Below are 12749 nucleotides of genomic sequence, written 5' to 3' on the forward strand. Positions count from 1 at the left end.
AACAAAAGAGGTGAAATTTATGGCCTAGGCTATATGTTTTAATTTTTACCTTATAGGCAGAAACCTCTGGAAAAGTATCAATATCTAAATAGTAAAAGAAATACTTTCTTTGACAAAGAGAGAACCCCCCCTTTTCTACCACATTTTACTATCCAAGAAGTTTAACTTTATGGTCCAGGGAAAGTAGTATAATTCAATTAACTTAATACAATAGAAATTTACAACTCTCAGGGTATGTTTCCTCCTCCCATCAAGGCAAGTACATCTAATTGGGCATGTTTTTGAAAGAAAATGTTAACTATTAGCTTTTAATTCGTAATCTTTAGGATTCTATGTAATTTTAAAGACATTTCACATGTTTTACCATCCCCTTCAAGGTAGGTGATTTTATCTCAGTTTAAACAAAAACAAAGAGTACTTAATAGGGAACTGGATTTGAATCCAGTCTGCTACCTCTTAAACAGAATCAAATTTACAAAGCAAAACCCAAAAGCCTAAACAATTAATGTGTAATGAAGTCATGCCAGTATTCTTTATTACTGACAGAAGAAAAGCAAACTTTAATACAAGGTTTAAGTCCAGCAAAATTAAAAGCAAAGAAGCATTTAACAATTGTTTGAGTTATAAAAGAAAACAAACAACTCTATCTTGCAAAGTTCTTGACAGGTAAGATGGTTAAGACGTTGGCACATATTTTTATATCAGACTCAGCGTGAGAGCTCTTTTATTTGCTAGCTTAGTGTTAAATCCATTGAATAAACTCGTCCTGTATTGTTGCTTGAACTAGAATACCCAGTTTTAAGTCATTGGTTCTCGGTTAAACAGGCCAACTAGCCACCCAACAAGCACACTGTGGCTTATCTACTGTGCCCAGTTGGAATGACCGTAGTGTAAAGGTCAGGAAAGGTCATAGCACTTACATTTTAGAGTGGGCAAGCAGGTTTTACACGGGCGAGCAAGTGCAACAGTGGCTCGGTGTAGGAACAAATGTGGCCATGTAGGAAACTAGAAGAGAAAGGCTAGAGCAGGACAGTGACGGGGAGAGTGGTGGAAGGTAAAATTTGCGAAGTAGGCAGGGGAACTCTGGTTTCAGCCATTGTGGAAGGAAACCACTTAAGCCCATCTCTTCAGCTCATGCAATTAAAAATCTCTGGACCAGCTACAAAAAGCAAGTACCTAAGAACTCTGAAAAGTAAACAGAAGCACCCGGATTGTAAAGGAGAGTCCAGACTTGGCAAAGCAACCTATATGAGGATGTTTCCTTTTTTTTTTATTCTCTTTTAATGGCTTTTCCCCAAAGGCGGCCCCACTTGTGAAGCTTCCCGACGGTGGAGAACATGAGAGAAATCCAGCTTACTGGCCAGAAGAACCAGGAAAAGAGTTTCCTGTGGGCCAGAGAACAGGCTGGGAGGGGGAGCGGGGAACTCCTGAAGAGGAGAGAGCTGGAAAGGTGATCCTCTAAAACTCTGTATGAACTTGCACAAATCCTGGCTCACTCCTGAGCAGGCATATGCAGAACAGACCCAGGGAACCACGGCGAAGTCCTAGAAAACGAAACACCGGAACCCCCACTCACAGAAGACACAGCTGGCAGTCTGAGCCTAACTGGATTGTCCGCTTAAGCAAGCAAGCAAGCAAACCCCAAATTTCCCAGAAGATTTTAATTAGGCCCAGAATTGATACAACCTAGTATCCAAAATTACTTAACTAGGAAGAACCAGGAAAATGCGACCAAAGGAAAAAGGCGAGAGATACAGGTCTCAGGATAACCCAGATGTGGAATTATCAAACGTAAAAGCAGTAATTATAATATGCTTCATGAGATAAAGATAAACACACATGAACTGAACAAAAAGATATACTTTTCAGCCAAAGAATAGAAAGTATAAAAAGAACCACATGGAAATTTTATAGCAAAGAGGACGTGCAGTTAAAAATCACTGCATATGCGCAATAGAAAAATAGAAATGACAGAGTCAACAGACTTGAAGATAAATTAATAAGTGTCCAATTCTAATGACTTGAAAGTCTTAAAGGTGGACGAGGCTTTGAAAAGCAAAATGTATTTGATTTGTAATTAGCTATGGGGAGACTTAATAAGATATTAACTCCAGCACATTTTGGGGGCTCCCTCAGATACATAGGAAGTTTCTGCTGTTTGTCAATTACATTGAGTAAAGAATTAGCATTATTATAGGTCCAACCATGATGATTATGAGAGTTTTCTACTACAGGCTTAATATGTAAAAACATGTTTCAAATGCTCTGTGGCATGCAGTCCAAGGTGAAGTGTGCACTGACAAAGACAAGTTCTCCTGTCGGGCCCATTAAGTTGTGTGCCTGCAATAAAAGCAATTTTGAAACATAACAGACTTATCCCTAGATAATTGCCAAGTTCATCCTCACAGCAGTTGCCTGGTAATCTCTTTGTTCGCCTGCTCCTGTTGACTCTGATTCAACCTTTGCAGTTGGGCCCAAATACGAATGTTATTACAGAGATGCCATACAGAAATCAACCCATCATGTTTTTCAATTTTGTGACAATAAAAAAGAATGTGTAATGCTGTTAGTGCCTAGAAATATGAGAAATCATTACAGTGAGTTTGGAAAAAAACTGAACTGGTATTATGATTGGAGACACGTCTTTTTGATGAAAGAAGAGAAATTCAAGATTTTAGAATACCTCTCCCATTGTTATGTTAGCACCATATTACTCTTAAAAGGAAATACAAATACTTGGAGTGGCAACTATTGAAGAGTTTAACAAGTGTTGCCATTTAATTCTCATAAGATAGGAAGTACCATTATATCCATCTGATACATGAGGAATTGAGGTATAAAAAGGTTCGATAACTTGTTGAACGTAGCAAAACCAGTAAGTGGTAGAGCCAGAGCTTAAATCCAAGTCAGTCACATTACCAAGCCTAGCCCATTGACTACTGTGTTAGATATGTTACCTCCTGAAACAACTTAAAGAGACCTTCCGTTTTTCTTAAAGAGCATAGTCTTCAAACTGGAAAGGGTAAAACGGTGTAAGAAGCAGTTCTCAAGCTTTTTGGCCTCAGGATTGGTTTACATTCTTAAAATTTACTGAGCACCTCAAAAAGAGCTTTTGTGTGGGTTATAACATATTAGAAATTAAGACTTTCCTTATTACCTGACAAATATCTTTCAATCAAAAATAACAATAATAAACTTACTACATATTAACATAAATAACATTTTAATAAAAACAGTTATACTTTCCAAAACAAAAATTTTAGTGATAAGGGTGGCTTTTTAAAATACATTTTTTCTTACCTATGACTTGGCTTAATAGAAAACAGTAGATTCTCATATATCCTTCTGCATTTAATCTGTTGTGACATGTTCCTTGGGTTGTAGCGTATGAGGAAAACATGGCCTTGCACAGATATGTAGTTAGAAAAAGGAGAAGTATTTTAACAGCCCTTTCAGGTAATTGTAGATAATTTTATTTGATGCTACAAAGCTCATCAAGTTATAATTTCTTAACGGTTAGTTGCAATGTGGAATTGGAAACCCTCAATGAACTTGTTGCACTCTGTTTAATTCAAACCCACTGGTTTATCTTGTTCTATGAATGGATTTTTTTACCCACTCATGATTTTGTAACATCATCAAGCGTGGGTTATTTGGAAAATATTGGTTCACTAACTTGCGTAGATCTTCCAAATGTTGACATACTTCATTATACAATGAAAAAAAAAATCACATTTGTTACTGTCACCCTGAGCTCAGCAGAAAAGTCTTTAAATATTAGGAAGCTGTCAAGTTCACAGTGGGAGACACAAGGTTTTAAAAAATACTAATTTTTACTTAAAAGTTAGAATTTTATTAGTAACAGCAGACACTGTTAGTTGTTTTCCTGAAAGGCTCTCAGTGTTCCCCAGGGGCTGCAGGCCACACTTTGGGGGTCACCAGTATCAGAATTTCAATGGGGAAAAAGCAAGTAAGAGAACATTTGCCTAAAAGGCTCAAACAAATTAATTTTTAGGGTGCCGAAGAAATTTGAGAATGAGATCTCAGAATGACTAGCAGTATTCTATGATAAATTAGGGAAAATGGGAGAGAGTTCAGATACACAGAAACAAGAAGAGATTGCCTTAATTCCTCAGAGGGATGTATTCTGGGTAACAAAGGCCAATATGTTTAACACTGATTCCCAGAAAAAGACTATGCTACGTTCTGTAGCAGGTGGTTTAAGAATATTAGAAAACAAGTCAGCCATTACCAGGTGTCATCAGGGCCAGGTAGGTCATCTCAAAGTTCATTTTTCCTATATGATGAAGTGACACAAGCTGTACATGGTGTACATGCTAAAATGCTTGAATAACCTCAGAAAGACAACTGAATAATAATTTGTATAGGTACTATTTATACAAACTGCGCAAATCTTATTTGATTAAAAGCCATGTATAGATTACCTGCCATATGCAAACGCTGTGTTAGGCAAATGGCAGGTCTGAGGAGCACATATGAGAAAAATGAAAAGGTTTTGCCTTGAAAACAGAAGCCCAAGAATATTTTCAAATGTAAGAAGTCTGCCTTGTGAGGGAAAGGAGCATGGCGTTATGGGAAGAGCAGGGAGCATAGGAGTTAGGACATCTGAGGGCTCATCCCGGCTTTACCACCAACTCAATGGATGACCTCAGGCATTTCCTTCAGTTCTAGACCTGTGTTCCGTCCCTGGAATATTAAAAGAGGCTAAGGCCCAGTTGCACTTTCTCACTCCATGGAACATGACCAGAGCTACGAGGGGAATTTTGGAGAGGCCAAATTTGCCTCACAATAAGTGACTTTCTAGCTCTCTGCTGTCCAATACTGTAGCCACCAGCCCCATGTGGCTATGGAGCACTTGAGATGTGACCAGCCCAAACTGAGATGTGCTCCAAGTATAAATTGCACACCAGAATTTGAAGACTTAGTAAGAAGAAAATGTGAAATATCTCAATAATTTTTCTATTGATTACATGTTAAAATGATAATTTGGGGGTATACTGGGTTAAATTATTAAACTAATTTTACCTGTGTTTTGGGACTTTTTATAGCATATGGCTACTGGGGAATTTAAAATTACATATATGGCTTGCATTATACTTCTACTGCACAGTGCTGTTCTAACTAACAGTTTCCAACCAGGAATAATAACTTGAATAAAAATCTAATTTTACCTTTTGATGTACGTAGGCAGAGGCACCTACGTCATAGTTCTGACAAGAAGGCCTCGCAGAGGACTGCACTGGCTGTGCGTTTGGTCTGCGCTGAGTTCTCTGCGCTCAGATGAGTGCTGGGCTCCGGGGCCTGTGCTTTCAGGGCCTGTCAGTGGCGGGTATGGGAAAGGACCGAGGGGGATGCCTGGTATGGGGCACCGGGGGCCTTCTCTCCCCTCGCCCTTTATTCAAGCAGAGAACCGTTTAAGATGTCTTAAGTGAATGAATGGATGTACCAAATATGTGTGTGTTTCAGGTAAAACGAATGGCGGTGCGGGGTTCAGGCTTTGCATCAGGTCTGCCACCAGTGTGATGCTCAGAGCTGCCGAGACCTCACTTACCCGCTCCGTGCCTCGGTTTCTTCCTGTGTAAAACACGGGCTTTGCATGTGCAGTTTGAGTAGAGTAGATTTCCCTGGAGCATGGCATGCCCCTGAACATCTTTGGCAATGCTACTGCCTAAATCACATCTTGCAAGAGAAACTACACACGACACCAAAACCCTTTAAAAGTCACCTTGCCTGGAAACAGGTTGTTAAATGTGTTCTCACTTCCTTGTCTCTGTCACCAACTGTGCGCAGCACCTTCTGAAGCAGTTCCACACGGCTTGTGATTCAAGCAGGTCTGTACGCCGCCTGGACACCCTTAGGAACTTCATCTTCCGGCGGGAGGGCTATCTGTGGGGAAGGGGAAACTTCATATTCAGCAAAGACCTGTAAGGTGCAAAGGGATCCAAGGTGCTCTCTCCCTATTTCTGCACTTCCCATCCAAACCTGACCCTTGCAGCATGGAAAGGGGAAGTGTTTACCTCATATGCCCACTGTCTGACTCTTACGATTCTAAACCCTAGGGCTGGATGATTTCTGTAACCCAGGACTTCTTGGCAATTCTCTTATACTCCCCTGTCCAGCTCTCTCCCATTCCCCAGAACTTTACTGCCCCGCTGGGCCCATCCCTCCCACCTCCTCTATTCTCCGTCTCTCAGAGCCTACCCTTGCCTTCTGCTGAACAGAGAAGATAAAGGCTGTCACCCTGCATGGATGGCCTCAACTTCCTGTCCCTCTTATCTCTGTCATCAACCAACCCTCTACCTCCTTCAACCTGCCTCTCTAATTTTGAAGAGAAAATATTACCCTCTTGTCTAAGGCTAACTTTTCTACTATACTTTCATTACTCTGTTTCCTGGCACCAAGATCATATTTTACTGGATTGTCTCTTTTTCTTCTTATTTTCAACATTTTAGCCTCTTTTGTATCATTTCTTGGTCTATAAATATTCTAAATCCACCCTTTTTTTTTTTTTTTTTTTTTTAGTAAAGTGAGGGAAAAAAGAAAGCCTTCTCTATCTTGCATTCTATTTAGGTATCGCTCTCATTTCTCTTTTCAAAAATCAAGTTCAAAAAGAAAATGTACCAGTGTCTGAACTTCCTCACATCTTGTTCACTCATTTTTCTATTAATATTTACTATGTTAATTTAGTTAAAATTCACATTAAAAAATCACATACATAAAATAATATATCAGTTTAGAAGTATTCTAGACTTGATCAAATTATCAATCAAGTACAAAGGTAGAATATACAAACTTTCAGATACTCAGGGATGCAGAAACTTTATCTCCTATGCAACCTTTCCTGGGAAGGTATGGGAGAATGTGTTCTACCAAAATGCAGAAGTAAACTAAGAAAGAGGAAGACATGGGATCTGGGAAAGGGGAGGGAGAGCAGCAAAGGGAAGTCCTAAAAATAAAAGTTATGTAGCAGGCCTAGAGAAAAGCCAGTCCAGATTGAAGCAGAAACATGGCGTCATCAGGGAGAAAGGTCCCTAGGGGGGAAACGGAGGCAATATGTTTGCGTGCATGCAAAAATTATCAATAGGTAGGTGACAGATGTTGGAGCATTTTGGAAAAAATATATGTTAGTGTTAGAGGTACATTAGAATCAAACAAATGAAAAGGTGGGGTCATTATCAACTCTGGGAAAAATGAAAGGTTGAACAAGACAGAGGGTATGGTTGCAAAGGACTCTTTGGTCCCTCAGAAGTGTTACTATAGATTGTTATCATGCAAACACTGGTTAATGACTTTACTGAGAATTGTTGAGCTGTTGGTTGGTGGGTGGCGGGTGAGAAGGGTGACGCTGTGGAAGAGCTGAGTGCTCATCCACCTTAACAGGAAGTCAATAGCTAACACCTAAAACCTGAAATTGATAAATAAAATGATAGAAATATGATGTTCAGTTAAATATATAAAGGCCAACACTATCAAGGAAAGCAAGAATAGTTGAGAATGGATTTGAGACGTTGCTTTTGGAGTACAGGGCCAGAGCATGGAGGGCGGTGGAGGCAGAAATCTGTTCTTTGTCATTATAAACCTTTCAGTATTATTTGAAGCTTAGAATTAGGTACAGGTGTTGTTTTAAAGTAAAATAATTGCAAATTAGGCATAAGATTTTGATGTCAATGTTCTCCAGGATTCTCCCTTCTTTTATACCAACAGCCTGCTGGGGTGATTTCTTCTGTTTCATGATGTTCTATGATCAGTACTCTATACCTGAGATCTGGCTGCCCCCACAATGCACTGCTTCCCCTGTAGCCCGCTCCAGCTGGTTATACATTTATGTTTCAGATAACTTAAGATTTGGTGAGGGTGGGGCGATAGAATACATATAAATCTTCTCCTCATTGTTACCTCTTTTGTACAACAAATAAAACCAAAACACACACACCAACGCACACACCCCCACCCCCACCCCCACCCCCACACACAAAGAAACCACATCTCCATCTCCTTTGAAGTTTATGCCATTGGACTTGATAATCCACTGCTGCTCTTGTTGCAATTGCCTGGTGACCTAGACTTCACTGGTGACTTCAGTGTCTGGCTTACTGTTTTCCTACCCACCTCTTAATTCTGCTGGGATTCCTGAATCAATATAAGACCAGGTAGTGTGGTCTAGTACACATTAAAACAAGAGTCCTTTTTAGGTTGTGAAATTGAAAAGGTCTATTTTTAATACATTTTACAAGAATATTTAGATATGAATTAAGCACATTTAGGAGAATCAGGAAACCTTGCCAGTTGCCACAGTCTTCTGGGAAAGATGGTAGCTTATGTATAAATTTCTGAAGCTTTTCTCAGAATTGGAAATGGCCAAGAGACATTAAAGAAACAAAAACAAAATACCCTCAACTCACTTGTTTTGAAACCAGGGAATAGTGCCAACCACATTCCACAAAATTCAAAGAATTTCTATTAGTTATGGTGCAATGGGCTGAGACTAAAGTGACAGAAAAAAAGGAAACCCTGGAAACCCTATTGGCACCCCTTAAGTTAAAGTGGTCAAGATTAAGAGTGAGGTGGGAGATGTAGCTATAATAAGACTGTGATGCACAGCTTATAGCAATGGAAAGCAAGTTGGGAATTTTCTTCGATCCATCTTCTCAGTAACTTATGGTTTCACATCAAGGTAGATAAGGGCTTTCCCAAACAGGAGTGGTCCTGTTCAATGTCTACTTTCTCAACAAGAGGAAGGGAGATGTTCCAAATGATGTAACAAGAGTGGTTATCAAGCCAAACAGTTAACTAGACACGGAAGATTGTCTTCCCATGACAGAGAATGAAATATGGAGGCCAAACAACAAAGACAAATTCCCCTGCTCCAACCCGACCCCAGGGCAGTTCTCTCCAGCCTTCTGTACACTTTTTTTGGTTATGAGAACACGTACCATCAGCCTTCCAGCTCTTCTAGGAGGAAGTTTAAGGGGTGCCCAGGATCAGCGAGGAGACTCAAGGAGAATCCAGAGACACTATTTGGGACAAATATCTGGTCTGGTATTGACCTCCATGTTTCTGAATAATATGTCAATCACTTCGTTTTTCAATTTTAGAAATTACATTGACTTCCTATTTTGGTAGATGCCGTTTAGTGCACATGTCCCCCAAGCCCTAAATCTTATCTTTTTCCAATCCTCCTGGTACAGTTATATCATAGTTTGTAGTTAAATTACTGCTAAGTATTTGCATCCTTGGATTACATAAACATTGCTCTCTGCTTTGCCCAACTGTGTACTAATTGTTTCTTATAGAATTTTTGGGTTTTCCTGTAGTTAGTAATTGCCTGATTTATTTTCATTTGTCCATTTCTTTGTACCTTGCATCCTTTGCTAATTTTTCTCCTTTCTGTCAATATAATGTTCCACAACGTCAAATCTGGCTGTAAACTATCCATTCCATTTATTTTCCTGGAGACATTCCTTTGATCTTCACTGCTTGTCCTCTAGGCCTGCTGTACTGCTGTGACCCTGGGACTTTTCTCTTGTTAGACTCCCTGTTTCCTGGCTACTGTGTCTTCCTCTTTCTTGGTTTAATTCCTGTCTTAGTGATGCCCATAATTTTGGAGCTTCCCAAGAAGAAGGTGCAGGGGAAGTAACATTTTTTGAGAAAGTGTCTCTGAAAAGATTTTTTTCCTATTCTGATACTTGTTTAAGAGTTTTAGTTAGGTATTGACTTCTAGATTTTAACTCATTTCCCTTGAAGTTTTGAAGTCTTGTTTCATTTATCTTCTTTAAATTTATTTAGAAAATACTACAGTAGCAAATATTAGGTGCCAGACGCTATCCTGAGCACTTTGACAACCATGAACTCATTGAATCCTTGTCACAACCAAATGAGGCAGATACGGTTATTAGTGCCATTTTTCGGACGAGGAAACTGAGGCACAGAGAGATTCATTAACTGTGCAAAATCACATTATTAGCAGAGAGCAGAGTCAGGATTCAAACCCAGGCATCCAGGTTCCCATCGTTTACACTCTGTTGCCACCTCTGATGTAACTGTTACACGGTCCAGCTTTTAGGACCTTCTCTATTTTGGTGTCCTAAAATCTCATGGCCAGGCGTCCTAGGAATATTTTTTATTCCTTTTGTGCAATAGGAGGGCCTTTGGATTGATAGCTTTATGTCTTTTAATCCCGGGAACTGAGCGTGTGTGCGTGTGTCTGTGCTGATTTGGTCATTCCCCCCGTTTTCTCCTTTCCCCCTCTGGAACTCCTCTTAGTTATATGTGAATTCCTGGATGGATACTTTAATTTTAAAAAATCTTTTCTCTTCTTGTTCTACTTTTTGGGGTATTTTCTTGACTTTATCTTCCAATCCTCGTCTTGATTTTTTAAAAGAATTTTTGTTATATTTTTACTTCCAGAGTCTCTCTCTTGTTCTGTGAATTATCCCTCAGTGCAGCTGCCTACTGTGGCCTTACAGACGCGACAGACCCTCGTCCTTCTGAGGGGGTAATCACTGCGGGAAAAAGTTGAAGGTGTCTCCTGCTCTTTGCACTGTTTCCTTCATCTTCTTCGAGTTCCTTTTTACGGTTTGTTTGTATGTCTTTTTTTCACCTTAGGGGAGACATCTTTCCAGATACTGCTTGGTTGTCCATTGACATTGAGGAGCCAGAGACCCCAGGTCCCAAAGCTTTGCTCTCAGCTTTACCCCGACCCCTTCTACAGATGGGGCGACTCTGCTTCCAGCAGGTCCCCGGGGCTGGCAGAACAGGCCGCCTCCCCCCGTCAGCACTTCTCAGTGCAGCGCAGAAGTTTCACTTTCTACTCTTTTGATAGGTGGTCCCTGCTCTTCTGTATCTTTTCCATTCTTCGTATTTTTGTGGCTCACAAATGCCTCCAGGATTCATTCAAGTTGGAATTTGTGCGTCTGTCTTCCTCGTTGTCTGGAGGAGATTTCTGAGAGGAAAAGCAGGCAGAAGTCTCTCTACTTTGCCTTCAAATGGGAACCGGCCACTCCTTCTCGAAACACCTTCCTTGCTTGACTCTCAGACCCCTCAGTCTCCAGGCCCTCCTCTCACTCCTTCCTGCTCTGTAACATGCCTAACTGTGGGCGTCCCGCAGGCTGTAGATGTTGGCTACCTACTCACCCCTTCTCTATACTTTTACCCAGGTGCTCAGAGTCACATGATGTTAAATATCCTGACAATGCCCAGTGTACATTTTCTCCCCAGATTGCCCCTTCGAGTGTCAATCTTGTCTATTTTTTCAAATGCATCTCGAACTTAACACACTTATTTAAATATATAATAAATGTTATTCTTTGCAGAAACTCTTCTTTTCAATGTCCATGGAACACTAAAGGACAAATTCTTAATTAAAAAATAACTCGTGTGTATAATTTTATTTTTTAAAAAAAATCTATATACACATGTACACATAGGTAAAAATACAACTGTTGGAGGCTGCCATAGTAATAGTATTTCTCTGGGTGGTGGGATTTCTAATTATTAATATTTTCTTTTTATTTACATGTATTTTATAACATTTCTACAGTGAAGATGTATTGCTTCTATAATTGAAAAGCGAAGGGAACAGCTAGCCAATTTATGCTAAGCTGAAATATTATTAGAAAAAAGATGGACCATCAGAAGAGAGAGTTGATCAGTAGGAAGGAGGCAGTGTGCACAGGGACAAAAAACCCCACACAAACAAACTTCTGTGTGTTTTGGGAAGCTTTATTAAACTACAAGAGTTGGGAGAAATCCAAGAAAAATACATTGTGAGTTCACGTATAGAAAAGGAAGCCGCCGCGGTACGAGGGCTCTCGTCACGGGCAGAACGCTTTCCAAGCACAGCGCACCACGGAGCAAAGAACAGAGAGCGCGCAGATCTCGAAGGACTATAGACGTTAACATTAATGCTGACCCTGGGAGGGTTGTATTACTTTGCTGTTGATTTTGGAAAGTGAAGAAAATTTCAGGCCTCTTGAAATGATAAGAGACACTGTGGCGGAGCAGAAAGAGCCCTGTGGCATTAAGCGTATCTGAATTGGAATTCAAGGCCTGACACTCGCCCAGTGCATAATCGGGGGACTTAAAGGTCTGACCCTCAGCATCCTTACCCACTGGAAGGGGAGAGTGCTTTCTTTGGATGGTTGTTATACTGGATTATTCAAAGAAAGGATATATACACATAAGTGTGTACATACAGGGTGGGGCAAAAGTAGGCTTAGAGTCGTTCATATGGAAAATAGTACAATACTTAGTAAATAATAATACAAGAATAAACTCTGTGTTTCACATACAACCGTAAATCTACTCCCCCCCCCCCCATATATACACACATTTGTATGTAGCATCAGGCATGAACGAATCTGGGGTTGGTTAGAAAAAGCTTTGAGAGAAATCAAGCTGGACCTTGAAGGATTAATTTGGTATGTGAATATATATAAAATACTTATTACACACCAGGCACGGGGGCATAGATGGAAACAATAGACCTTGTGTCTGCCCTTAAGCTCACATTCTAGTAAGATTAAGAGTTTTCTGGGTAGAAGAGGTGAATCTCTGAGCAAAAGAATAGTGGAACTTGGATTACATTATATGTATCAAATCTTGTTCAAATAATTATAAAAACCTTGTCCCAAATCTCCCTTAATTATTCACTAAAATCTTCAAAGCAACAGTTTATCTATGATAGCAATTTATACCCAAGAAAAATGTATTAATTAAACAAACAATGA

This window comes from Miniopterus natalensis, chromosome 14 (assembly GCF_054644295.1).
Source record: "Miniopterus natalensis isolate mMinNat1 chromosome 14, mMinNat1.hap1, whole genome shotgun sequence".
Classification (NCBI taxonomy): Eukaryota; Metazoa; Chordata; class Mammalia; order Chiroptera; family Miniopteridae; genus Miniopterus; species Miniopterus natalensis.